This window comes from Ursus maritimus, unplaced genomic scaffold, assembly GCF_017311325.1.
Source record: "Ursus maritimus isolate PB19 unplaced genomic scaffold, ASM1731132v1 scaffold_3, whole genome shotgun sequence".
NCBI classification, from domain to species: domain Eukaryota; kingdom Metazoa; phylum Chordata; class Mammalia; order Carnivora; family Ursidae; genus Ursus; species Ursus maritimus.
In genome coordinates, this window is record NW_024425563.1 from 91,766,779 (window position 1) to 91,793,991 (window position 27,213).

Consider the following 27,213-nt stretch of genomic DNA (forward strand, 5'->3'; position numbering starts at 1 on the left):
GCACAGGCTGTGTCAGAGCCACAAAAGCAGAGCTGACGTTCCCTGTGGGAGCACTGAATGGCATGCCAGTCCCTAGATGGGCCAGCCAAGCTGCAGGGCCGTGAGCGTGGGCTTCCATGGACCAGGCTAGTTCGTACGGTATGATTGTGAGTGCACGCGCGTGCACGCGTGCACACACACACACACACACACACAACCAGACAAACAGGGGAAGCGTGGGGGAGAAATGGAGAAAAATGACATACTAAAAGGCAGATCCGAGGCTCTTAACAATTTGGTTACAACATAGAAAGCCAGCTGCTCATTTTAAACATCGACCCCTCTCTGCCTCTCTGAAACAGGGATGAATGGGGCTCAGCCTTCACAGGCGGGTGTAACTTTGGAGTCCAGGAGTCAGATGTTTCTGTGCCTTGCGATCCATAGCTTGAAGGTCATGCACTCACCTACAGGACCTTGGACAAGACAATGCCTGATGCTGGAGGAGGCAGGGCCGTGCAGAAGCAGTTAGATCTCTGCCCAAACCTTCCTCACGTGCTCTCCACGGTGAGCATTCAGTCTCTCAGTCCAGAAGTGTCCTCATCTATTGAAAACAAGATAATAGCTACATCTAAATCTTATGAAGATGAATTTAGATCAGTGAAGTGTCTCCCATTTATTGAATATGAGTTCATTGGTCCTTAATAAATATTAGCTTCCCTAATACTCATAGCCCTTTTCAAAGGCTCGGTCTTCTGCTTTGTTTTGGTCTTATGGTGCAAGTGTCTCTGGCAAACGGAAAGGTGACAAGAACTTTGGAAATCTTGTCCGATTGGGTCCCTCTAAGACAGGGGAGATGAACCCCGTGGTGACATCTGGCCAACTTCACCTTCTGATCAAGGGCACAGCTGCTGTTAGCGGTCAGGGTTCAGGCTTTGTGCAGTCTAGGCTTGGAGCCCACTCCCCAACAAACTGATTTACAATCTCTTAAGCAGATGGATGAAAGTCCTCCCTTGAGAGCCATAGAAAATGGTGTGCTCCCTTTGAGATTAACAGGAAAAATTTGTTGCGAGATTTCTGGTGAACACTTCTCTACCAGGAAAGCCTTCTTCCCAAAAAGAGTCCTTAAGTTTATGAGGTGAGCATGGCAAAGGACAAATCCAAGAGCCTTTGAAGTCTTAACCTGGTACTTCTTCCCGAAACCCTGAGCTCCCAAAGGCTTTCTCGTACCTATAGGCTCAGAGCATAACAGAGTGCCAGCTCAATAAAGTGTGTCAAAGAAATGAAGTATGGAAAGAATCAAGGTAAGAGAAAGAGAACGGGGCTAAAGAGGGATGAGGATCTGGAGAAGAAGGAGGAAGAGTGGGGGAGGGTCTGCTTTCCCAAAGGGGAAGTATCATCTCAAGAACAGGCTTATAGTGACCCGAAGCTGGCGTAGTGACTGAACAGACTATACTCTGTAGTCAAGCCTCTAGAACGTCCCTCAAAAATAATTATTTACCCCAGGGCTTGAGTTTCTCAGTCTCAGATGAAGAGAGAAAGGAAAAAGTACGACAGCTAGACCAGAGGACAGAGATGTCTCTTACAAGCTATTTGAACTCAGCAAGTTCAAGAGCAAGTCTTCCCCCCAAAATCTATCATTCTTATTACATTTCCCATCTCAGCAAAAGATTATTCAATACATCATCACTCTTCTCTAGCATGGTTCTTCTGCTTGTCTATATTCCTTTAAGTCTTCCCTGGGTCCTCGGGTGTTTGCATTGCAAATACTCCTTGGCTCCACAGGCTCAAGGAAGGAGAAAAGGAGGCAGGAAGGGGCAGAAAGGCTTCTCTGACGACAGCGCTCCCACAGAGGCAGCCCACACCAAGCATGGTCACTGCAAGATACTCTGCGGGGTCACTAGAACTTTCTAGAACTTCTCTCTGGGACCTTTCTAGAACTTCTCTCCAAAAATAGGGCAAATGGATCACCCCACTGAATGATCTAGTGAAGTGATTGCTTTTGAAGGCAGGCTTCTCCCATCCTCCTCCCAGGGAAGTCTTCAGCTGGACATTAAGGAGAGTGGTGGAGACTGGGTCAGTGCTTCGTTTCAGATTGGCCTTTGTAATTTACAGGCTTCACGATCCTGGCACGTGACTTAACTTTCCTGAGATCTCCCTGCTTATCTATAAAACAGTGGGAAGCGGGTATTCATGGAGCAGGTTCTGAGTGTTATCCAAAGTCAGACTGGCAACGCCCATCTCCTGGAGCCTGGCCCACCCAGTCACCAGTCACCCGGGAATCACCAGCTCCATCACCCATCCTCCGGGAGCCGAGCAAATTTCTCCCTCCCAGGAACTGCTCACTGTCCCACAGTCATGCTCCCTGGCATCACAGTTTGGGTCGAAGCTTCCCTTCCCTTTGCTTCCCCCCCCACCCCGACCTCGTGCCTCTGGGATGAGTCACAAACTCTCAGGCTTCGTGTAGCACCCAGAACGTTTGGAGCGGACTCAAACAGCTGCCCGTGCCCCGGAAAGGCAGCCCTCCAGTGGCCCCAGGGCTCCTTCCCACCTCTGTGCTCTGGGACTATGGGCACCGTCTCCCGCAGATGCCGCTTTAACCCAAACCAAGATTTTTCCTAGGAGGATTTTTGTGACAATCTTGGCTTCCACCCCCACACTTTTTTTTTTTCAGTTATTGTCAAAATTGTGCAAGATAGAGTGGGCCACCCTGCTCTCTCCATTGTATTGTTTTAACTATGGCATGATTTGAGGGTGGACCAATTTAAGAAAATTATTCCTTTTTCTACCCCAAAGCCTCTGAAACAGTAATGTAAACAAGGGGTTTTATTTATATACAAAAATAACAACGTCAAAAGAACAAAGGACAGTATAGAAAAGCTGAGAACACTGCATTCAGAGCAATTTGTATACAGGAAACATGACGCAAATATTATTTTTGCTCTAGCAAAAAAATTAACCCTACACCTACTTTTTGGCGGTAATAGATAATTAAGTTTCCTTATAAAGTTGTTTCAACCAATTTTTACTTTTTCTCTTTATGATTTCTGACACTCCATACTTGAGCCTGGGCCTGAGTGTCTGTTCTTAATTACTCTCTTTACACCCCAGACATTTAGAAACAGCAGGAACACGAGTGTTTGGTTTGACGACCTACCTTAGCACCTTGAAAAACACTAGGCTAAAATTTTGTTCTAACATCTTGAGGAAAAACTAACAGGTTCCACTGTCAGTGTCATTGTGTTGACTTTGCAATATTTAGAACAGCCCTGAGGTCAAACCCCAGATTTTTCATTCCCCAGCTGTGGACCCTAAGAAGGATGTTTATTTCTCTGAGTTTTGGTTTCCTCACCAAAACAAGGAGTTTAATAATAATACCTACTTTGAAGACTTCGGGGGGAATTAAATAACAGAATGTATATAAAGCATTTGTCTTAGACCTCAGCAAACAATAAGCATAAAATTACTAGTAGCTATTATTTTTAAGTCTGACCAGTGTAATGCTATCCAGAGCTTTCCATGAAGACCTTGCTCAATAAGATAATGGGTGTAATTCATTGAGAAAGATGAGCATCTTTCCATACGGTAACACTCATCCTCAGCTCCAGTGGATTTACTCAGTTTGTCTTTGAAGTTGGAATGCATATCCACAGGGGAGAAGGAGGCTCTCTTTACCTTTATTTATATGTATGTGCCCAGGAAACCCTGGGCTCTGCTAACGTGGAGTGTCCCTGATGGCTCCTTCCTATTAGAGCATTCCACCATCTTCCTCACTCAGTCTTGGGTCACCTGCCACAGGGGAAGCCAGTTATCACATGCCTACCTGCACCTCTAATTTGTGTCTAAAGCATTGCTAATGTCACCCTTTTGCAGTTGGTGTTCCTTTCTAGGCGATGCTACCATACGCTCTGTCTCGGAAGTTGGTCTGGTTAACTAGAGTAAGCAGAGCAGACCAGAGGGGGTCAGGACACCGTACCTGCATTAAGTGGATCCAGAAGGTGCAGCACAGATGCTGGAAGGAAGTCCCTTCTAGAGACTACCAAATGGGGATGGCCAGAGCAGGTGGGCGGTGAACAGAGCCATCAAGCCTAATGAAGGAAAGGGTGTCCTTACAAGTGGGGTGTCCTTGAAGGTGGAGTGAACACAGGATCAGGAGTCCAGGAGGAGGTGATACTCAGAAAATGGGCTGCCTTGGGATGTTCCCTGATGGGGAGCACAGCCCAAAGCATGGCCACGGGGACTCGGGCAGGCCTCCACTCTTAGGAAGAGCTCTGGCCAGGACTGCGGTACTTCCCACTCAGGAAGCTCTAGGTTGGTCCAGAGATGGCGTTAGTAGGGAGCCTAAGGAAGATATTTACTGCCAGGACAGGAAAGAATGTGGTAACCAGGTCTCAGGATCAAGGCAAAAGGCCGGATAGCAATACAGAGACTAAATGTCACAGGTAAGCTACGTTTCCTTAAATCTATTTTGCTGGGGTTAGGGCTTTGTCTTAAAGATGTGAATGAGATCTAGCTTCCAGGTTGCAGATCCTGTCTAAGAAGAGGAAGATGGCAGACCAGGAGGAAAGCAGGATCTTGTAAGTAGAAACAGAATCTTTGGGCACCCAACTGCACTGTATTGGTATATAACCAACTCAACTAACAAAGTAAAAACAATATCAATATAATTATTAAAGAATGGATGCCTCTGTGTCTTCTCTCTCTCCGAATATATGAAGAAATTGATTAGATCAACTGGAGCTTATATTCTCTTTCTTCTACCTGCTTTATGCAGGACAATTAAGCCAAAGAACCCATTTTGAGTTAGGAATTGTGTCCTGCCTACTCCACACCCCCAAACGTTATTTTATCATGCTAAAGGTCAATGGTAAGGTCAAAAGCAGAATACCTGTCCTCCCTGCACAGCTGTCAGGAACCCCCTTGTTTGTTGACTGCTGGGAATTGCACCTTGACAGAGCCCCAGCTACCCAAGGGGACAGCAGAGTTCCCTGGCATCAGACAACCCACCAACACAGAGCCTTTGAGACATGCAGAAACCTTCAGGCCTCCTACAAGGAACAGCATCTTTCTGCTCAGGGCATTTCTGCCTGGCATTGTTTCATGGGCTTTTTTTTTTTTTTTTCCTGGCCACATTATGAAATTTAACCCATTTTGCTTGTGGAATCTTTCACAGAGGATGAAAAGACCATGAATTCAACCACCAGCTGTGATAATTAAATCCTTCCCTATGAAATTTTGTCATCTCACACATTTTGCTGACCACAAGACCTTTTTGACAAATGGGTAGAGAAAACCTCTTCTGGGTGAGTGGCGGGCAAACAGCCCCTCCTGCCATCGATGGCATATCCGCGTGGAGTTTTGACCCTCTCTTCTGAGATCGGGGAGGAGAGAGGACAGGATGAGGCCTTTTGGGGCTAACTGCTGGTGCGTCGAGATGAATTCCATTTCAAAACATATACAGATGGCTGAGCCCAGTGCTCACTGGGACCTTATTTTGCACTTTTTCCGAAAAAGTGAATGCTGCACAGAAAAAAGAAGACGGGTAAAAGCAGTGACAGCAGAAGAACCCAAGAACTGATGGGCAATGAGATAACTGTCACATTTATGATGCATCAATTGAATAAGACACGCGTAATTACTGAGTTGTGATCAGCAAAAATGTTTTTGAAAAGTTCCAGCAAAACCGTATGTGAAAGAAAGCAACTAACACAACTCAGCTTAACATGCCCATGTGAGCTATAATTGGGCAATAAACGGAGTCACACAACATGCTATTATGCTCAGTTTATAAGACACGGTCTCCACAAAAAGTAGCACAAATTACCATGATCTCTATTCTACCAGGCCCTTGGGTGGGTAAGTTATGAGCAGGCCTTAATATATAGCGCTACGGAGCAAAGCACTGAAAAAGGCTGATTGAATTGTACTCGGCGCTCCCAGGTTTGGGAGAATTCTTTCCTTTAAGAGAAAATGAATGGGTATGGCTGGTTCTTTTGCCTGGAGCTGGAAAAGAGGACATTATTTGGAGATTTTACCAACCCTTTGGTCCCCAGTCCTCATGCATCTGCCTTCTGCCGTCAGTCCCAGACCACAAGCTTTTAATTTTCCCTGAAGATTAAACCAATATTTACTAGTAAGCCTGCATTTATCCTAAAGACCCTTTACTGGAAACTATTGGTTTCAAGTAAATGTTAGATCTTGTTTAAGAACAGTTGCCCCTCCTTGGCGAGGCAGGCAGGAGGAAAAGCACACTGCCTCTCTGATAGGAGAACTGAGAAGAACACTTTCTTCCACTCTATCCAATGGAGCAGACCTTTCCAGTGTGTTCATTGATTATTCGCTTTCGGGGATTTCTCGTTCGCTGTGCCATCCAGTAATTCCTACATGTTGGCAAAGGATCAATTCTGGTGGAGCTCTTCAGGACGGTCAGACAAAGACGGAGGGAGTTCAACAAAAGATTAAAAAGAAACCTAGCTCTGATATAGATTGGCTAAGAAATAGGGGATTTCATACAAAGTATTCTCAGTATCAAAAAGTATATTGTGTCTGAGAAGACTCAGTAAAGCCTGGCTTCACCTTCCTAGTGTTTGTTGTTGGAGAAAACAGACGTTCTTCATTGCTTCACAGCCAGCGGGCTTCAACTCCAGTAACCGAAATAGTGCAGACCATCCTCCTCGATTTCTAATGAGGTTCTAGCTCTGACTCAGTTTGAAATTTTCATCATCAATGGAGTCTTTCGCTGACAGATTCCAAATACTTTCAATAGGGGTCCAGACATATGTCACCCAACATCGATGGGAAAAGACCACACATCATGTGTCATCAATACAGGTGGCTATCAGGCTGCCCAAACGAGCCCATGCGAACTCATTAGAAAGGATGGAGAAAGGACGGAGCTTGTTGGCCAAATTCCAAGCAAGCGGGCATACAAGTGGCTTACCTAAATTGTTCTCAGCACTGAGGCAGACAAGCTGTAGTCTTCTCTCAGCTGCCGTGTTCAACGCCAGACCTATCTTTCCTCCAAGGCATCTGCGAAACAATCCTTCAGAACAAGGAGGCAGGGAGAAGAGTCTGGTCAAGGCCTAACATGAGCTGGCATTAGCAATAAACCACAGGGCAGACAGAAGCCCAGGTTGAAGTATTCTTGATTGGAAGGCAGCTTTACTACGGAAAGAGGGTCCAACCCATTCTTCAAAAGAAAAGCCTGGCTTAGGGCCATGGAAGAGCCCTGCACATCCTTCCGTAGTCCTCACTGCCTACTTTTCGGGGAAAGACACAGCTGAGCATGAAATGGCAGACTTCAGCGTCCACTATGACACGGTCTCTCCCAGCCAGGTTTAATGCTTCTAGACCGTGGGGTGGGATTAGCAAAAGGCGATTGCCGTTTGACCATGGGTACCCATTTCCTGAGGGTCTAAGGGAGAGAAGAGGCCTGGTAGACCATGTAGCGAGGTCAGGGGGAGTCCACACTGAGCTCTAGACCTCACTCTGGACCAGTGCAGAGTGTCTTCACCTTTGAAATAAGAGGGTGGGTATGTGGTATTCAGATCATGTGATTGTGTGTTGCTTTGTTTTGTGTTTTTTAGGGGTTGGAACTTTTCTCAAAATAAGATTTTAGGAGGATCCATGCAAAACAAAACAGATAAAAGCAATGCAGCTTTGGATGAAATTGGGAGAAGGACCCAGAGTCCCATCCACTCTAATGGCTTCAGTGTTGCTTAGAAACCACCAGAAGTGATTTCACAGACCCCTGAACCCAGGACCAGGTGATCTTCAAAGACCCTTTATACTGTGTACTGTATTTTCCTAGCTTTACTGCCCTCTGAATTGCCATGCCAATGAACTGCCTCTCTGGGTTTATTTCCTCATGAGCAAAATGGAGTTAAACGTGCCAAGAGGAATAAATGACAAGAAAACTAAGCATGGAGTTGGAAGAATCATTCCAGTCCTGAGACTGCCGCTTAACGAGTGTGTGACCTGGAGAAAGTCACTTACTGTTTCTCAACCTGAATTTATTCATCTTACAGTCGGAACTGGGCAAGGTACTAGTGCAAACCAGATACGACCACAGTTATCTCTCACTATCAACACTCCTACTCACTAAACTCAGGAACCAAATAAATTCGGAGAGATATGTGTGATATAAAATGTCCTTGGAAATTTTGATCAGAGCATTTTAAGTTTTTATCTCAAAGAATTATCACCATTGTCTCAAATAATCTGTGTAATGGCTTATTAAATAAAAAGATGTGAAAGTGCCTCCTAGGGCGAATTCTACCCAAATACTAATTTTGGTATATGTCAGTTATTGAAGGAAGATGATATTAAGTTGCAGTGTCTGCTGTAGGGCCAACTCTAGGTTACTCTGTGGGCACCTCCATTGGCACAGAGGTCAATTTCTGCTATAAATCCATGCCAGCTTATCAAGTAGCCTGACTCCCAGTATTAATTTTTTTTTTTATGACCTATCCCACTAACTACGACTCTTCACAGGAATTGACTTTAATTTTAGGAAAGAGTTCATGGAAGTCAATGGTCTGCAATCAAACATTTAATCAATTACCAAGCAAAAACCCAAACCTTTGAGCTGACCCAGGAAATACAGAGAAGACTAGAACCTGACTCTTTGTTGTCAATGGGCTCAAATTGCAGTCGAGAAGCAACGTCCATGGAGCGTGAATCTGCGAGGAACCACGATGCGAGGCCAGCACGAGCTGCTAGGCCACGTGCTACTGTGACTCTTGCTTGAGGCCGGCTCATCTGGAGTGCCGTCTCTGCAGTTAACAAACCTTACCCTGGACCTCAGGTGTGTCTATGTGTAGCTGACAATTAGCCATCTGGTTGGCTCACCGTTCACAAGTGGCCTGTTGTGTGGCAGGCTCAGCAACGAGCAGGCATTGTTCTTGGGTCTTGGTGTTTACAGTCCAATGGGGAAGAGCCATCTTCCCCGTTGCATCAGGCCCGCTGTAAAGAATTACCACACTTAGTGGCTTAAAACAACAGAAATGTCTTCGCTCACAGTTTTGGAGAAAGAAGTCCAAAAATCAAGAGGTTGGCAAGATCTGCAGTCTCTCTGAAGACTCCAGAGAAGAATTCTTACCTGCCTCTTCCAGCTTCTGGTGGCTCCAAGGGTTCCTCGGGTGGGGGCTGCATTAACTCCAGTCTCTTCCTCTGTCTTAACGTGACCTTCATCTCTGTGTCTGTGGCTCAAATCTTCCTCTACCTTTCTCTTATAAAGACACCTGTCATTGGATTTAGGGGAACCCCCAATTCCAGGATGACCTCATCTTGACATTCTTAACGTAATCACATCTGCAAAGACTCTTGCTCCAAATAAGGTCACCTCGACAGGTTGAGGATTAGGACACGGTCATAACTTTTGAGGGACAACCATACAATCCATAACATTTGTCTCCAAAGAAATAATTAGAGATGTGCTAAGTGCTGAGATAGGATGCGATGTGGAAACATCTCAGAAGGTGGCTGGCTTCCGTGGTGATCAAAGGATGCTCTCCTGAGGTCACATTAGTTAAGAGCTGCAAGATGGCAGGAGGGGGAAGTGCCGAGAAGAGCACTCCAGGCTTAGGGAGGATAATGGGCTCAGGCTAGAGGAGGGAGACGAAGGGGAGGGAGAAAGGAATCGAGAAGAATCCAGGATGAATGGAACAGAAAGAGCAGAGCGGCAGATACTAAAGTTTTCCTAAGAGCAATGTGAGTTCAATTAAACATTTTAATAAGGGAAATGAAAATTATAATTTGTGCTTTTAAAGTATCATTCCAACTGCAGTGCGGGGAGAATGGTTTGGCAGGAGTCAAGAGAAGGTTTGGGGAGATGCATTGCGGATGACTGCAGTATTCAAGGGGAGCCATCTCAGGGGCCAAGATTACTGTGGAATCAATGGGAACAGATTTTATGTGGTCTTCTTTGATAGCTACAGAGGAAATAAAATGACCAGGATTTTATCCTATGGAATTTGGGGGGTTAAGGAAAAGAAAAAGCTCAAGAATGGTAACTAAGTTTCTAACTTGAATAATGAGGTACAAGATATTGACATTTACAGATGCAAGAAACATGGGGGGACTGGTCATTTGTTTCTTTGTTTGGGGCCAGGGACAGAATATCCAGTTTTTTCTTTTACAGTGAAGGAATGGCAGCACTCGGAGGTCCTATGATTTAACCAGGATAAACAGAAAGCAGTAGCAGGGCCCAGACAAGAACTGAGAGCTTCTAACCCCCAACACATTTTTTTTCCCCTGTGCATGGACCTGCCTGCCCTCCCTTTTCTTACCCAAATCCACTCCCTTCTGTTTTGAGTTTCAAGGATTTCTCTACATACATAAAGCAGTCTTCATTCTGTATGAAGGATGTGTTTGTTATATTCAGGGTCTCAATCCTCCCTCAGAATGTCAAATTTTCTTTTCTTGCCACCCGTGCTCAGAGAGATTTCTACCTTAACACAAGACTGAACAAGGGGATCTACGGGAGCAATTTCATATCACTACGACCACGTGGAGCCAACCCTGAGCATACACTGTGGATATCTTTTCTTCGGGAATATTCTTCTGCTCTGTTGTTTCTATGTCCCATGTCATCTCTCATATATGCATGTCCAGCTCTACCTGTTTCTCACCCACCTCTTCAATTCATTTTAAGAATTGCTACTTGGTCATTCATTTATGAAACCTCACTTGATGTTTTATGGATTCTTCTGGTGAAATAAAAACATTGGAGAGACAATTGTCCTTACTTATAACAAAGGCAATAATAGCATACGCTTGATCCTCAAAACATGTGGGGCTTTGGGTCCAGGAAGCCTCATGTTTGGCTTTGATTCTTACCCAATGAAAACTGATCTATTTCTAATCATTCTCTCCTGATAGTGCCAGTCATTATCTCATCCTGAAGTGACAAAATTTCTGAAAAGTACTGTCACTCTACATTCTTTTCTCATGGGTCTGCGGTAGCCCTAACACTCTAAGGAGTTTTAGAACAAAATGTGTGTCTCTCCTCCAAGATTGAGTCATAAATAATACGCTATTTGCAAATCCTACTGGAATTAGGAAAAGGGTAGATTGAGGAAGTATTACTTTATCCTCAGAGGAAGGTTTTATTACTTAGCTAATGATTGTCAGCATGCTTGAAGATCACCCATCCTGCTATTTGGATGCATTTGGTGTGATGCTTTATTTTACGAGGACGCTGCTAAGAAAATGGTAGTAACTCTGTCCAGAACACCAAGACTTATAATTTTGTGAATTCCTGAAGCCACTGCTATATAAAAATAGACTTTTTCTGCATTTACATTCATATCTTGATGGCCTTTATAACATTACTAATGCAGTTTCTTGGTTGCCATTATATAATGCAGACCAGGGTAAGTTGACCTAGAACGGCTTTTAAACCAAATTGTTTGGATTGCCAGATCATTACCAAGAACACAGGAAGATTTGAAAATTATACAGGACCTTGCAAAGCTGTGGCATGCGATCTCTGCTTTCGCTTGCCTGTATAGCCAGAGAGCGTTACTGCTACATAAACCAGACGTAGGACTGCCGTAGGCGGTATATTTCTCCAGTTCCAGTCAGCCCGAGCAGTGGGAGAGAACACCAGGATGAAGGAAAGAGAATTACTGTTCAACTCGCATGTTTTGAAATAAGCCCACTTATGCCAACATTATTTCCTCCTACGTAAAATCAAACAAACAAACAAAATGTCTTGAGAGAATGAAGTAGGATCTTCTATTTTGGTTTATTACAGAAATAGCAGAATTCCTGTAAGCTGCATATGGCAAAGGGATAAATGTGATCTTTGGAGTCATAATACAGAGTAATATCAGGGGCGCCTGGGTGGCACAGCGGTTAAGCGTCTGCCTTCGGCTCAGGGCGTGATCCCGGCGTTATGGGATCGAGCCCCACATCAGGCTCCTCCACTATGAGCCTGCTTCTTCCTCTCCCACTCCCCCTGCTTGTGTTCCCTCTCTCGCTGGCTCTCTCTATCTCTGTCGAATAAATAAATAAAATCTTTTAAAAAAAATATCAAAGATTATAACTAGAAGTTGTTGTTGTTTTTTTTTTTTTCCTGGTGCCTAATGCCAATTATGGCTGTGTCCTCACGGATTACCTACTCACTGAACTGGAGTTCAAAGGTGCCACCGCTACTTCAAATAGGACCACTTCTCCTCGACAGCACCAATTGTCTCCTGCACCTGCAGTGTCTTTGGTTCTTTCCATTTTTATGACACTTTGTCAAATTTCCTTTTGCACTATTATTCGGATTCATTGGTTTATGTCTTATTGATGTAGTGTCCACTGTGTCCGAGATATCCTAGTCGTGGCAAGGGAAACAGAAATCATTGAGACACCACGCTGGCCCTTAAGAAACTTACTGTCTAAAAGAGAAGCTGTCACAAGAACACAAGTGAACTATGGGCAGAAAGCTGAAAAATACAAGTGTGTGGTTGGCAGAAAGAACATGGCTCCTGTGTGGCGAACAGCAGGGAAATCTTTATGGAGGAAGTAAGACTTGAAGTGGATCTAAAAAGGTGGAAACCATTTGTGTCAGTGAACACTGGGGGAGAGAAATGGGAATTCCACACTCAGGAGACATGCTGAGGCAAAGGCATGGCTGTGTCGAGATCTGGGACATGAGTGAGGCATAGGCAGTGGTCAGAGGAAAAAGGCAGGAGACTCATGGCCTCTGAAAAGTTGCCCTGTGATCATACATTGTGGGGGCGTTCTGGAGCAGAACATGGCTGTGGTGAGTAGCAGTGTCAATCAAGGGAGAAGGACTAAGGATGAACTAGAGCATTGTCTAAACAGAAACATGGAGGAAGAAGCTAGCAAAGAGGACGCATGAGCACAAAGGAAAGGGAGCCAAGTAATTTTGCATCTGTGGTCTCAGAGCCAAGAAGAGGGAAGTTACTTTGGATGGGGCCCTGAGATTCTGAGCGTCTGTAGCTAAGTGGGTCTTGTTTCCATTAGCAAAAGAAGGGAAATCTGAGGTGGAGACATGTTTGGATGTAAGCAATGACGTGCATTGGTTGAGGCATTAATTTTGAAGTGCTGGTGATATGCTCAGGCGGGAACGTTCGAGAAGCAGTTGGAAATACAGGGAAGAAGAGCTGGATGGACATCAGGATGGAGACGTAAATTTGGGATAAGTGTTTAGGCATTGGGATAGTTGTATTATGGCCGAAGCCAAGAGACGATGGGATGAGACAGAAGACCAATGAAAGAATCTTGAGGAACATCTACATTAGTGATGAGTCCAAGAAAGGGAGTTGGCAAAGGAGGTCAAAGGGGAGAGCAGAAGAGATGGGAGGAGAAGCTGAGGCTGGTACATCACAGACACAAGGCCCATAGGAGGAACGAGACATGCTCCAGACAGAGGAGGATTGTCTCCTGCTGCTCTCTCCCTACCACCACAGTGATGAGCTCCTTCTTGCCCCCGTGGTGTGGAGAGGACCGCAGGAGCCCTCTGCTTCTCTGACTTCAGTCTCCGCATCTTCAGCCTACCCTGACTACCACTTCCTAATTAATTTTCTAAAACCCTGTTTTCATCTTGTCATCCCATGGCTGACAACTCTACAGTAGCTCCCTCTTGCCTGTGGAAATTCAAATGTTGAACCTAGTATTCAGCCTCAATTACTCAGGCTCCATTAATTAACACCATCTCATCTGCCTGCCTTTCTCTTTTATTCCTCTCCATTACATTTTGTTAGAGTCAGGCCAGGGCTCACGCTGTCACCACACAAGACTACCATGCCTCCATTGTTTTTCCGACTTAGCTGCTCTCAATTCCCATTTCTCTCCTCTGTGCCAAGACAGTACGTCAACATGGAAATTGAAATAAAGCCTCTCTGTTTCACTCTCTTCTGTTATAGCTTGGAACTTATTTCAGCCTTAGACTGGGAATATTTTGACTTCTCTGTCTTCCATGAAGATCTGGGCTGAGGTGTTGGTCACCACCTAAGATGTGATCGGAGTTGCCGTCATTGCAAAACACCAACCCCACCATCAGCCGTGCCACTTTTCTAGGTTCATTCCTTTAGGTCATGAAGGCTTTTCTGCTGTGCTGTTCACTATGGTAGCTGTTACTGATCACAGAACGTCTTCCTACAATGCTCTGTGGGACAGTGCTATTTTTCTATGTTCCAAAGTTCCCTGTAGAATGCAAAAGCCCTTGTAAGAAGTTAAGCCTTATTACCCATTGAAGGGAACCAGAAAGAACCTGTGAAAAAAAGACCCAAAATAAGAATGAAAAATGGAAAGTCAGAAAGTGGAGAGGGGCAGCTAGTAAGAAGTGGCAGAGGGGACCTGAAGACCAACCTTACATGCTTTGCAATTGCACCTTCCACTGTCCTGGAGCCTTTTTGCTACAAAAGAAAGCAGCTGTTTTGCAAACTCGAAGTGTTCATTTTTGTCTTTCATCCACCACCACTGCCACCACCACCACCACATCATTGTTCTTGGGGAGCAGTGTATCTCCTACTTTCTTAGGAAAAATGACCTTCACATCTCAACTGGGATCTGGGTAGGCCCATGGGTCCATTATTAGGGGAAATTTGGGACCAAGATGGGATAGAAGGGAACAATGGCTCCTGGACACTCTAGACAGCAAGCTGTGACCAGCACTTAGCCCCCACACATGGCCCAGGTAGACAGTGGTGAAGCCTCTGTGAAGGACATTTGTCAAAAGTATATCAATGGAACAGAATAGAGAGCCCAGATGTGGACCCTCAAATCTATGGTCAACTAATCTTTGACAAAGCAGGAAAAAATATCCAAAAAGGAAGTCTCTTCAATAAATGGTGCTGGGAAAATTGGACAGAAGAATGAAACTCAACCATTCTCTTACACCATACAAAAAGATAAACTCTAAATGGATGAAAGATCTCAATGAGAGACAGGAATCCATCAAAATCCTAGAGGGGAACATAGGCAGTAACCTCTTCGATATTGGCCACAGCAATTTCTTTCAAAACACGTCCCCAAAGGCAAGGGAAACAAAAGCAAAAATGAACTTTTGGGACTTCTTCAAGATAAAAAGCTTCTCCACAGCCAAGGGAATAGCCAACAAAACAAAGAGGCAACCATGGAATGGGAGAAGATATTTGCAAATGACACTACAGAAAAAGGGCTGGTATCCAAGATCTATAAAGAACTTAACAAACTCAATACCCAAAAAACAAATAATCAAGTCAAAAAATGGGCAGAAGAAAAAAATGGGCAGAAGACATGAACTGACACTTCTCCAAAATGTCCAAAGACACTTCTCGAATGGCTAACAGACACATGAAAAAAATGTTCAACATCATTAGCCATCAGGGAAATTCAAATCAAAACCACATCGAGATACCACCTTACACCAGTTAGAATGGCAAAAATTAAGAAGGTGGGAAACAACAAATGTTGGAGATGATGTGGAGAAAGGGGAACCCTCTTACACTACCGGTGGGAATGCAAGTTGGTACAGCCACTTTAGAAAACACTGTGGAGGTTCCTCAAAAAGTTAAATATAGAGCTACCCAATGACCCAGCAATTTCATTACTGGGTATTTACCCCAAAGATACAGATGCAGTGAAAAGAAGGGACACATGCACCCCAATGTTCATAGCAGCAATGTCCACAATAGCCAAACTATGGAAGGAGCTGAGATGCCCTTCAACAGACAAATAGATAAAGAGGATGTGGTCTATATATACAGTGGAATATTACTCAGCTATCAGAAAGGATGAATACCCACCATTTGCATTGACATGGAAGGAACTGGAGGGGATTATGCTAAGTGAAATAAGTCAAGCAGAGAAAGACAATTATCATATGGTTTCACTTATATGTGGAACATAAGGAATAGCATGGAGGACATCAGGAGAAGGAAGGGAAAAATGAAGGAGGGGAATCAGAGGGGGAGACGAACCATGAAAGACTATGGACACCGGGAAACAAACTGAGGGTTTCAGAGGGAAGGGGGCTGGAAAATCGGGTTACATGGTGATGGGTATTAAGGAGGGCATGTATTGCAATGAGAACTGGGTGTTATATGCAAACAATGAAGCATGGGACACTACATCAAAAACTAATGATGTACTGTATAGTGACTAACATAACATTAAAAAAAAAAAAAAGATATAGCTCCCATTACAGGTTCCCTAATGTCTGGAATTCAGTGTGCTCAATGTCTTGTTAACACCGGAAATTGACCAGCCAGTAAGGCTTGACTTTGATCGTCCTTTGCAGGGGCCAGGCTTAGGTGTGTGAGATGAGGCAAGGCTATGATGGAGATTTAAACACACACTCTGAATGGCTCTGTTCTCCCCTTTGTTTCATTCTGTCTACAACATTCTGCATGGAAGTCATGGGGGGAAAAAAACAACATTGAAAACATTTTTGTCAGTATTTGCTCCCCTGCTTAGTCCTGACGTGTAAGACAGGGGAGCAAATGGCTCAGAATCATGCAAGTGGCCCCAGATCTCAGTTCAAAAAGTGCAAAAAGATCTGAGATACCTGAAAAGGCAAAAAGAGAAACAGTAGCTTCTGGAAGGAACAGCACCTGCCCAGAGCTTCTCCCCACAGCCTACTTGGTCTAGTTTAAGAGGGCCAACTCAAGCAACTTCCTCGACCAGTGGTTCTCAAAGTGCAGGTCCCCGACCAGTAGCATCAGCATCACCTGGGCACTTAAAAGTGCAAATCCTCAGGCCCCACCCCAGGCCTCCTGAAGGAGCAACGCGGGAAGTCAACCATCTACGTTGTCAGCAGCCATCCGGGTCATTCTGATGTACATTCAGGTATGGGACCTCTGACTAGACCATGAAATCAGGACTCCTGCCTTTTACTCTCTCTCCCTTTTTACCTTTGGCCACCACCTCCCAAATCCTGGGGACTAGAGCTTCCACAGCACAGATGGGAGTAGCAATGGCAAGATGGAAACGGTTCTTGGATTTGTCAGAGAATCAAGAAATAATACTGTCTGGAAAAGGAGACACCAACTGAAAAAGTATCCCTCCCAAGCAGTCAATGGGTTCTAGTTAGGTGCTTTTTCATACTACAGGGCAATGGCGACAAGCACGGGCTCTGGGGGGAGAGCCCTGGACTCAAACTCAGCTCCACCTCCTACCAGTTGTGTGACACCAAGCAAAGCATTTAACCTCTGTCCGTGTGGTTCCTCCTCCGTGACATGAGGAGAAAAATACATCACCTCATGGGGTCACCGTAAGAATTAAACATCTAAATAGATGTACAGATTTTTGAACAGTGCCTGGCACCAAAGCACATCGAATTGTGAGTACTAAGATCTAAAGGCTACCGCCATTTAACATCAGGCAAGGTCATTAACTTTACTTGACTTTATCCACTCAATAAACCTTTGTTAAAAATGTAAGATAGTGAAATGGCTGCATGTTTAGAAATGTAAGATAGTGAAAAAATAAAATAAAATAAAATAAAATAAAATAAAATAAAATAAAATAAAATAAAATAAAATAAGGAACGTGGGTGGCTCGATTGGTTAAGGGTCTGCCTTTGGCTCAGGTCATGATCTCAGGGTCCTGGGATCGAGCCCCCTGTTGGGCTCCCTGCTCGGTGGGGAGTCTGCTTCTTCCTCTCCCTCTGCTGCTCTCCCTGCTTATGCTCTCTCACTCTCTCTCTCTCTCTGTCAAATAAATAAATAAAATCTTTTTAAAAATTTGAAAAGAAAATAAAGAACCAGAGTGTTGCTGGGTATGTAAGACCCTTCTTAGAAAGGAAGGCCTCTCCCTCTGTCCTGTCTCCCAGGGGTTCTCTCCAGAAAGCAGATTTACACCCAGACCCCAGAGGCCACAAAAAGGGAAACAAATCTCAGGGGTGGGGAGAGCCAAGTGGGCCCTGCCTGCAAAGTCCACTGCAGGGCTGACTGGTTTCTAAAAGTTTGACTCAAGAAACCCAGCAGGGGCGGGCTGAAGGAAGAAACAGGAGGAGACTGGGGCTGGGGAAGACAGCCCAGCGTGGCCATGCTCCAGGCCGGCTTCAGAAGGGAGCCACTGCTCCTTTGTCTGGACAATGCAGGCTGCGGGATTGTAATCTGAGTGGGGCCGGGGCAGGGGCTGGGCCACACAATCTAAGGGCTCAGGCTCAGCAAGGCCGGTTCCCTTCAGCGTCAGCTTACTGTGTGGCTCCCTGGGGTCCCACCAGAGGAATCAGATGGAAGGAAAAGAGCAAATGGAGACAGATCTTTGGAGACTTTGATTTCTAATCAATGGTTCCGAAAACTATCTGACTGTGACTCCGACTATGCTCCTGACAGCTGAAATTTTCTTAAAAATGCAACACCCTAATCTCGATGGAGCTTTCTTCTCGGGCCTCCTCTTCTTGCTAGCGTCGTCCCTTTGGCCTGGCATTTGGGTTTTGGGATGCGGTCCCGTTTTAGACAAACTTACAGCAAATGCTCTTGGTTCCTTCTCTCTGAAGCTATACATTGGAGAAATATTTCATTTCGTTCTTTCTCGGATCTCCTACCTCTCAGGGTAGAGTCTCTTTCAACCCTTTTTTGAAAGACAATCTAATTACATGAGAGCAAATAGTTGAACCTGGAATAAACAGTTTGTGAAAAGGCTACAAACATTAATTCTGCCTTCACAGAAGTGGGGTCTGGGGGGGGGGGCAGACCGTGTGTCTACCCTCTGGCTGGCAAACACATCATTAATATTTCATTTGGGATTTTTCTCTATCAGGTTTTCTTTGGGTGGATACCAAGCTACACTTTTTAAGCTAAACCACTTCAATAAATAGAAAGGAAGTTAGCTCCCTTTTTTCTGATCCCCTACTAAATATACGTTTTTATAGCCTGTCTAATTTTACTCATTGTGTTATGGTTCTGGCAGAGATATTAGTGTCTGGAAAAATAAATTATTTGAAAACCAGTCTGAGACTGAGTCAACGCAACATCAAAACCACCCATAAAATGTGTCACCGTATCGCACAGTTTAAACCATTTGCTCAGAATGTTATATGTCCAACAACTTAATTTCCCCCTCACTTCTATACATTGATGGGTGGTGATCTGATGGACTAAACTCAATACCTTGGTTCTGAAAGTTAATGTCATGGGACCTCTCAGCGTATTAGAAGTCTCTAGGGCACCACTGATACGGTGTCGTCCTTCCTGCAAACATGGAAACACCTCAGAAGTGTGTAGCCCTACCATTCATATTATACCCACACTGAAACTGTCCTCTCATCATTAAGTGTTTTTTTTTTCTTTTTTTTTTCTTTTTTTTAAAGATTTTACTTATGTGAGAGAAAGAGAGAGAGAATGAGCAGGGTAAGGGACAGAGGGAAAAGCAGGCTCCCCACTGAGCAGGGAGCCCCATGCAGGGCTCGATCCCTGGATCCAGAGATCATGACCTGAGCCAAAGGCAGACTCTGAAACAACTGAGCCACCCAGGAGCCCCTCATCATTGTCTTTTATGTGACTCTCCCCCAAGGCTGTTTCTAAGGCAGATGAGTTTTACTGCCTAAATTTCTCCTCAATGCATCGATTTCTGAGCTTACCCAGTAGTCCCTCATCTTCTCTCTCTGGAATTGTTCTCCCCACAACTACCTTCAAGCCACTCTTTACCCCTCATTCCATCAACCACACTCCAGCCTTAATCCTGTGAAAAGAAATCTGACCATGTCCTTCCCCTCCTCAGAACCGTACCTTAGCCCCCAAAACAAAGTATGAGCTTCTAAGCTTGTGGAATGAGGTGCTTCTCCCGGATGCCCGTTGCCATTCCCGTCTCATCTCTCACCACCCCCTGCCCCATGTTCTAAAAAGCAACCAAACTTCTGCCAGCCCATTAACTGGGCCATACGCTCTCTCCTCTGCGTGTTCTACTTCCTACCTAGAAGAATCCTCTCTGTACCTGCCTTCTCCTTCAGTTGACTGACTCTTTTTTTTTTTTCTGGCTTTTATTTTATTGAAATTCAATTAACGTAGAGTGTATTATTAATTTCAGAGGTAGAGTTCAGTGATTCATCAGTTGTATATAACACCCAATGCTCATTACATCAAGTGCCCTCCTTGGGCGGAATGGAGCAACTGGGTGATGGGCATTAAGCAGCTGACTAACTCTTCGTCACCTTCAGCCTCAATGCCATGACTCTAGTAGGACATCCTTCGACTCCAGCACAGGTGTCAGCCCCCAGTTTTGGACAGCACCTGACTCACGCATCTACCACTTTTCACACTAGATTGTGTGTTTTCCAACTTCACTACTCTTATCTCCAGCTGGACCATGAACTCTGTATAAGGTGGGGTCACATTCTCTAATTCTGTGTTGTATCCTTTACCCCAATTCCCCCCGAGGGCCTTTTAGAACTTGTTACACGTCAGAACAGTCAAGTGCACGGTATTTCATCGATGGCATTGTTTGTGATTTTTCCGTCCAGTTTCCACGTTCCTGCCTTTGCCTTCTGGCTCCAGAACAGTCCGATTTCACCATGCCCCTCCCCCCTCCCCGTGTGCTCACGCAAAGGAAAGCGCCTAACTGGAGCGAGCTCTTATCTCCATACGCTGCCCCGCCCCCGCCAACAACAGCATGTATTCCGTAGAACTGTTACTATCGGGGAAATTGATTAAATAATATTTTTTGAATTAATTCATTCTCTAGGGCACCACCGTTGCCTCCGAGATGTGCCGTATCTCATTCTAATTATAAGTGCATATTTCAAACTCTTCCAAGTGCCTTGGATCTTTCTAAGAACACAGAAAAAGAGGTCTAGGGTCAGAAGATACTGACCCGATCTTCAGAACTGTCTTCACACGCCAGTCCTCTCATTTACCTTTGATGCAGAGCCCAGGAGACATTTGGTTTTATGTTTTGTGTATGTGAGTTTTGTTGTTACTATTGATTTAGAGGATATTTCCCTTTGTTTTAGCTCCCTTGACGCCACCACCTTTGTCCTAGGAAACCCACCCCACCCCCATAGGCTGCAATTGAGGAAAAATCTTTTAAAACAATTATCAAGATTGGCTGCCCACTGTGATCAAATTCATTAGATAATAGCTAAACTCTACATTTCACTTGGCGCACAATGTTTTACTCTTTTTTTTCTCTCTCTCTCTTTCTTTCTCCAGTATTCACATGGAAATAATGCCATAGTTGTCTAGGGGTAAATTTGAGGTGCTCTCTGAGGACCTGGCATATTTCGGTAAGCACAGGCAGAGAGATGGGAAAGGAGAGGACAGTAACTCCTTTAAAAAAATCTTTTTTTTTTTTTAACCAATAGCTCTATTAGTGATTATCCAGAGGCAAGCTCATAAGGAAAACTTGAAAATACTGAAAACGTGTAAAAAGCATTCTTTTTTAAAAAATAAATGCAAACATGATACTATACTCTGTGTATTCTAAAATTAGGGTCATAGCCAGTAAACACCTTTGTATTTTAAATTTCACATTATAGAGAGTAATTTCCGATGGTGTTGAATATTATCTTAGCACGGTGTTTAGCGATCGAGGGTTTGCATCAGATTCCATTGGAGATTTATGCAAAAACCCCAGCTGAGTCTTGCCCCTGAATCCGAAACTCAGAAGGGGGGTGGGTGGGCCAAAGAGGTGAGTATTTTCAAAGACCATCTTGGGTAATTTTGTTGTACTACCCATTTTCTCAGTTGAAGAACTGTTAGAAGCCGTGACTAACCCTGATGAAGTAGTCCATGAATTATCAGTATGGAGAATTTAACCAATTTACTAGTCCCAGGATTTAAGCATTTTTAAAGCTACAGATACACTGTATCCCAAAGGGTTGTAATAAGTTAAACACTATCTGGGAATGTCCACCTCATTGACTTCTTTAGACTTTAAAAATATGAAAACCTTTGTCAACCCAATAGATAAATAATGGTTTTGCTCTATAAGTTTCAATTTATCTTTTTTTTGTTTGCATGAAGGTTGTATGATTTCCGTGTGCTTATTGACCATTGATAGTACATAGCCTCCCATTCTATTGAGTTTGTCCCTGTTCTTATTAATTTATAAGACCTCTTCATTTGTTGAGGATATTAACAGTTCTTTATCTCACATTTTTTGTGACATGTATTGTTCATTTTTACCTTTTAATTTTGTCATCTTGTTTTGATGTGAATATAGGTTCCATGCAATCAGATATGACATGACTCTCTTACTATTTCTTCCTTATAAACACCTTCCTCTTCCAAGGGTCACATAAATACTACTTTTATTTTTATTCTTGTTTCTTCTATACAGATCAATTCTATAATCCATCTGGGATCTATTTTCATGTATCACTTGAAGAGAACTTGCTTGTTTTTTTCCAAAGGGTTTATCAACTTTTTCCAGAAGCATTTCAATAAATAATTCATTTTACCCCCTCTAATTTAAAATGCCACAATGACCATAATAGAATGTTTAGCTACAGAAGAGTCTTTTTTATCATTTTCTCTTCTGTTCCATCATAACTTCACGTACATATTAATACTAAAAAAAAGTACCTCTTCCCTCATTAGTTTTGTTACTCAAAATTATGAATAACTCAAAATTAGAGCTGTTACCCAGCTCTCATCACTTTTTCAAGTTTCAAATATATTTTGATTCCAATTTCAGCTGGAATAGCATCCGGTTTATAAGAAATTAAAAGAGAAATTACGTTTTTCAATAACCGGTATTCCTATGAAGGAAAATATTGTATGTTTTCACTATTCAAATCATGTTGTATGCCTCAAAGTAGAGTTTTTAGTTTTCCTCACATTGGTACTAAATCACTTTCTTAATTTTATTGACATATGGTTTATGTTTTATCTGATATCTTTAAGTTTATTTTATTCAATAACATTTTGAACTGAGGGATAGAAAAACAATTTGGTTTTGTATGTTTATTTGTAGCTCACTCCCTTTCTAAATCATCACTCCTACTTTTCAGTTGACTTACGTATGTTTTATGGTTTCAAACTATATCACCTGTAAATAACAGCAATATATTTTCTCCTTCTCAAACTTCATACTTCTTCTGACTTGTTTTTGTTTCGTTTTGTTTTTGAATACTAGCCCTTTTTTAAAAATCATGAGTAGGGGCGCCTGGGTGGCACAGCGGTTAAGCGGCTGCCTTCAACTCAGGGCGTGATCCCGGCGTTATGGGATCGAGCCCCACATCAGGCTCTTCCGCTATGAGCCTGCTTCTTCCTCTCCCACTCCTCCTGCTTGTGTTCCCTCTCTCACTGGCTGTCTCTGTCTCTGTCGAATAAATAAATAAATAAATCTTTAAAATAAAATAAAATAAAAATCATGAGTAATAATGGTAATGGGAGGCATACTTTTCTAAACTTTAATATCTTTGGTATTTCACGGTAAGTATGAGATTGGCCTGGAGTTTGTGATTGCTATAGTATTTTAAAAATCAGGTTAAGGAAATCTTTATCATACTAAGGATATCATATGTATGGTCCTGGCACTGCACTGATTTTGTATCTTTATTTTGAGCTGCTTTTAGACTTACAGAAAAGTTGAATAACAGTGTAAAGAATTTCCATATATCGCTCTTCCAGCCTCCGTCAATGCTCACGTGTTACGCAACCACAGTACCAGGAAACTAACATTGGCACAACACCATTAACTAAAGACCTATTCAAATTTCACCAGGTGGTTTTTTTTTTTTAATTGATGTCTTTGTTGTTGCTGTTCCTTGATGTTACTCAGAATCCTACATCACATTAGTCTCAGGCAGTCTGTAAGAGTTTCTCAATCTTTCTTTGTCTTTCTTGACCGTGACATCACTGAAAAGTATCGATCAGTTAATTTGCCAAATATTACCCCACTTGAGCGTGTCTAGTATCTTCACATGACTCAGATGATGCATGATTGGTAGGAATACCACAGCGGTGATGCAGTGACCTTCTCCATAGGTCGTATCGCATCGCGTTGCAGCGCTCCCAGGTTTTCTCCACTGTAAACTAGCTTTCCCTCCAGCTAGCCAACAACTCGGGGGAGGCACGTGAGGCTGCACACCCTGTTTTCCTCAAGCTTTCACCCATTGGTTTTAGTGCCCATCGGTGAATCTTGACTGGGAATATTTTTATTAGAAATGGATTTTGAGCTTTCCCAAATGCCTTTTCGAGACTGATCAGGATAATCATATGCTTTGTCAAGTTTAACATATGTGGCTATTGAAATTTGTATTAGAATTGCATTACATTTACAAGAAGCCATCCTACTAATCTGTGGTTTTGATTCGAGTGATAGATTTCTTCATTTTCGCTTATTCTTTGAATAAACTCTACTGGTTATTTTTCCTCTAATCTACCTTTGTATCTAATTTGCTAGCATTCAATTGAACACTTTAACTGGAATTATTAGATTGATCTATGGAGTTCTGATTTTGTGGGTTTTTTCTTTCTTCCTTTGTTTCTTTCTTCTTTCCTACTAAATGCTTCATTGTCAGTGAGCCAAAAGCTAGGAAACTGGGGAAGACTTTGATACTGCAGAGGTATGTAAGGATTTTCCAAGGGCTGCCCCAGCTACGGATACTTTTCAATGGAATCAACTGCCACATTCTTTTCTTTTCTATGATGTGTTTCCTAAAACCGCTGCACCTTTCAATGGGCTGGGGTAAAGGCTGGACTTCAGCCCAACTCCACGTCCATCCCCCTTCCGTAATGCCCTTCTCTCACTTGGCATAAGAAAGGCGAGCTCTCACCAATCTGGAATTTTACTAGTAGCATTCATTGCCTTAAGGAATAGAAATGTCTAAAGAGATTCAAATCTCTAGTCTCTAAGGAAGATTCAAAATTTTGCTGTAGGTGTTGAAAAAATTAATAATGCTGATGGCTGAGTAACAAAGTCCTGTGTGGCTTCCAAATATCTTTTTTCAACAAAACTGAAGGAGAACATAATGTAATTATTGATGTTAGATCATTAAAAATGTAACTTGGAAGGAGTTCAAAGAATTAAGTGACATTTCCACAACCAAACTCTTTCCTTTCTCAATTACTATTTATACGAACCCAGTTTCTTAGAGATTACAACTACCATAAAAGAAAATCAGGAATAGAAATGATAGCAAACCCTTGTCATATTCCAGGGCTAAGTATGACTCATCCACACATACGTGGACTCCTAATGCCACCCATCTGCTTAAGAGAGGCAGTCTGCATAAGATTTTGCTTTTTATGCTTCATAACTATCAAGACGTATAAGCTTTATCTCTGTGATCATTTGTCTACAATTATAATTATAGGATTTTTTTACAGTTAAATAACAGTTTTAAATATAAAATAATGGGCATTCTTTTGCAATGTTATATGCTAGGTAATGAAGAAATGCTTTCAAACACTAAAACGTAATATATTATAATAAAATATGTGAGGGAAATGAAACACAAATACACAATTAGCAAAAGGAATGATGTGGAATTTCAAAATTTTTTGAGATTTATTTTATTTTTATTTTAGAGAAAGGGAGAGAGAAAGAGAGAGAGAAACCACTCTTGTGCGGGGGCAGAGGGGCAAAGGGAGAGGGAGAGAATAGACTCCTTGCTGAGCACAGAGCTAGAAGTGGGTGTCTCTCTCAGGACCCTGAGATCCTGACCTGAGCCAAAACCAAGAGTCAGACACTCAACTGACTGAGCCACCCAGGTGCCCCAATGTAATTTCAAATCTTACAATGAGAGCTATTTTCCTTTATTTTAAGTGATTGTTAATGGTTATCAAATTGCTGTATTTTATTGGGTAATTTTTTTGGAAATTTTGTTTTAAAATTACAATATTAATGATATTCCAGAAATTACGCTTTTCAGTTGATTTAAAACTTGATGAAAATCATCTAATTTGAAATTAGGTTCAACTTTGAAATGTATAAGGGTATATAGCAATATATATACATATATATACGTGTGTGTGTGTGTGTGTGTGTGTGTATTCTTTTATGGGTACACAGCCAACATTTGACAACCATTGAAAACCATCTCCACTATGAAGATTCACAAATATTTGGGTGTTCACTAAAAATAACGATCAAGGAGCTTGTTTGCAAACGTTATTTTGAATGAAGCAATCTATCTATTCAGATAAAATGGTTTATCTCCAGCCCACACAACACACAGCCTGATTCTAATTTGTGTGCATTACGAGGTCTATCAACTCTGATTTCTGTAAAAAGCAATATATGTGTCGGGGCGCCTGGGTGGTTCAATTGGTTAAGCATCTGACTCTTGATTTCAGCTCAGGTCATGATCTCAGGGTTGTGAGATCGAGCCCCGTGACAAACTCTGCATTCAGCGCAGTCTGCTTGTCCCTCTCCCTCTGCTCCTCAGCAACCCCACCCCCAGAATAAAGTCTTAAAAAAAAACAAAAAGCAGTAATATATTTCTCGGTTACAAGACATGTGTAACGTCTGCTAATCAACAGGAGCTTGAGATGGCTAGTTGGCATTTTATAATGGAAGGTAGTGTTTATGACTTAAAATACTGATTTGTGTTATGAATTTTATTTTATTTTTATTTTATTTTTTAAAATATTTTATTTATTTGAGATAGAGAGAGAGAGAGAGCATGAGCAGGGCGAACTGTTGAGGAAGAGGGAGAAGCAGATTCCCCACTGAGCAGGGAGCCTCCTGTGAGGCTCAATCCCAGGACCCTGGGATCTTGACCTGAGCTGAAGGTAGCCACTTAACCGACTGAGCCACCCAGGCACCCCTATGTTATGAATTTTATTTTAATTAATTAATTAATTAATTAATTTTATTATTATTATTTTTGTGTTATGAATTTTAAACCACTAATAAGAAATCTTGGAGCTATTTTTGCCTCTATAGAGAGAAAGATATTGGCATCTATAAAAATATTTTTGCAAAAACAAAATAATAATATTAAAAATACACAGGAGACTTCTGGCTTGGGGTCCAGTATGGAAAGAGCTTGGAAATCATCATTCCGTCTTCACAACAAGACAGAAACTGAGCCAAATGAAAACTGTCAGGTCTACGTAGATCCAAGGAAAGACTGCGGTCACAGGACAAACCGCTGTCTGAAATTTGGGGGGCGTACAGGTGAATAGAGAAGAGGTCAAGGAGCCACTGTACACATCGCAGGAATAGGAAAACTTACACTGACCAATTGCCAGAGGCTTGGTGTGGACAAGCCTGAGAATTAAAATCTTCAGAAAGGGTTCTAGTCTTAAGGGGATCCCCGCACTATCATGACTTCAACTTTATCATGAGCTCTACCAGGTCCCAACAGTGAAACTCAGAGAAAAATCCCCTCCGGGACCT

General features: G+C 42.8%; 1 long non-coding RNA gene across 1 annotated transcript in view; it reads right to left on the minus strand.

Annotated features, from left to right (window-relative positions):
* Positions 1–246: 246 nt before the first annotated feature.
* Positions 247–27,213, minus strand: part of LOC103674588 — a 36,061-nt gene continuing 9,094 nt past the window's right edge. Inside the window, exon 2 of the long non-coding RNA XR_005838646.1 lies at positions 247–580. This is a non-coding gene — a long non-coding RNA (uncharacterized LOC103674588). The remainder of the gene's footprint in view (positions 581–27,213) is intronic.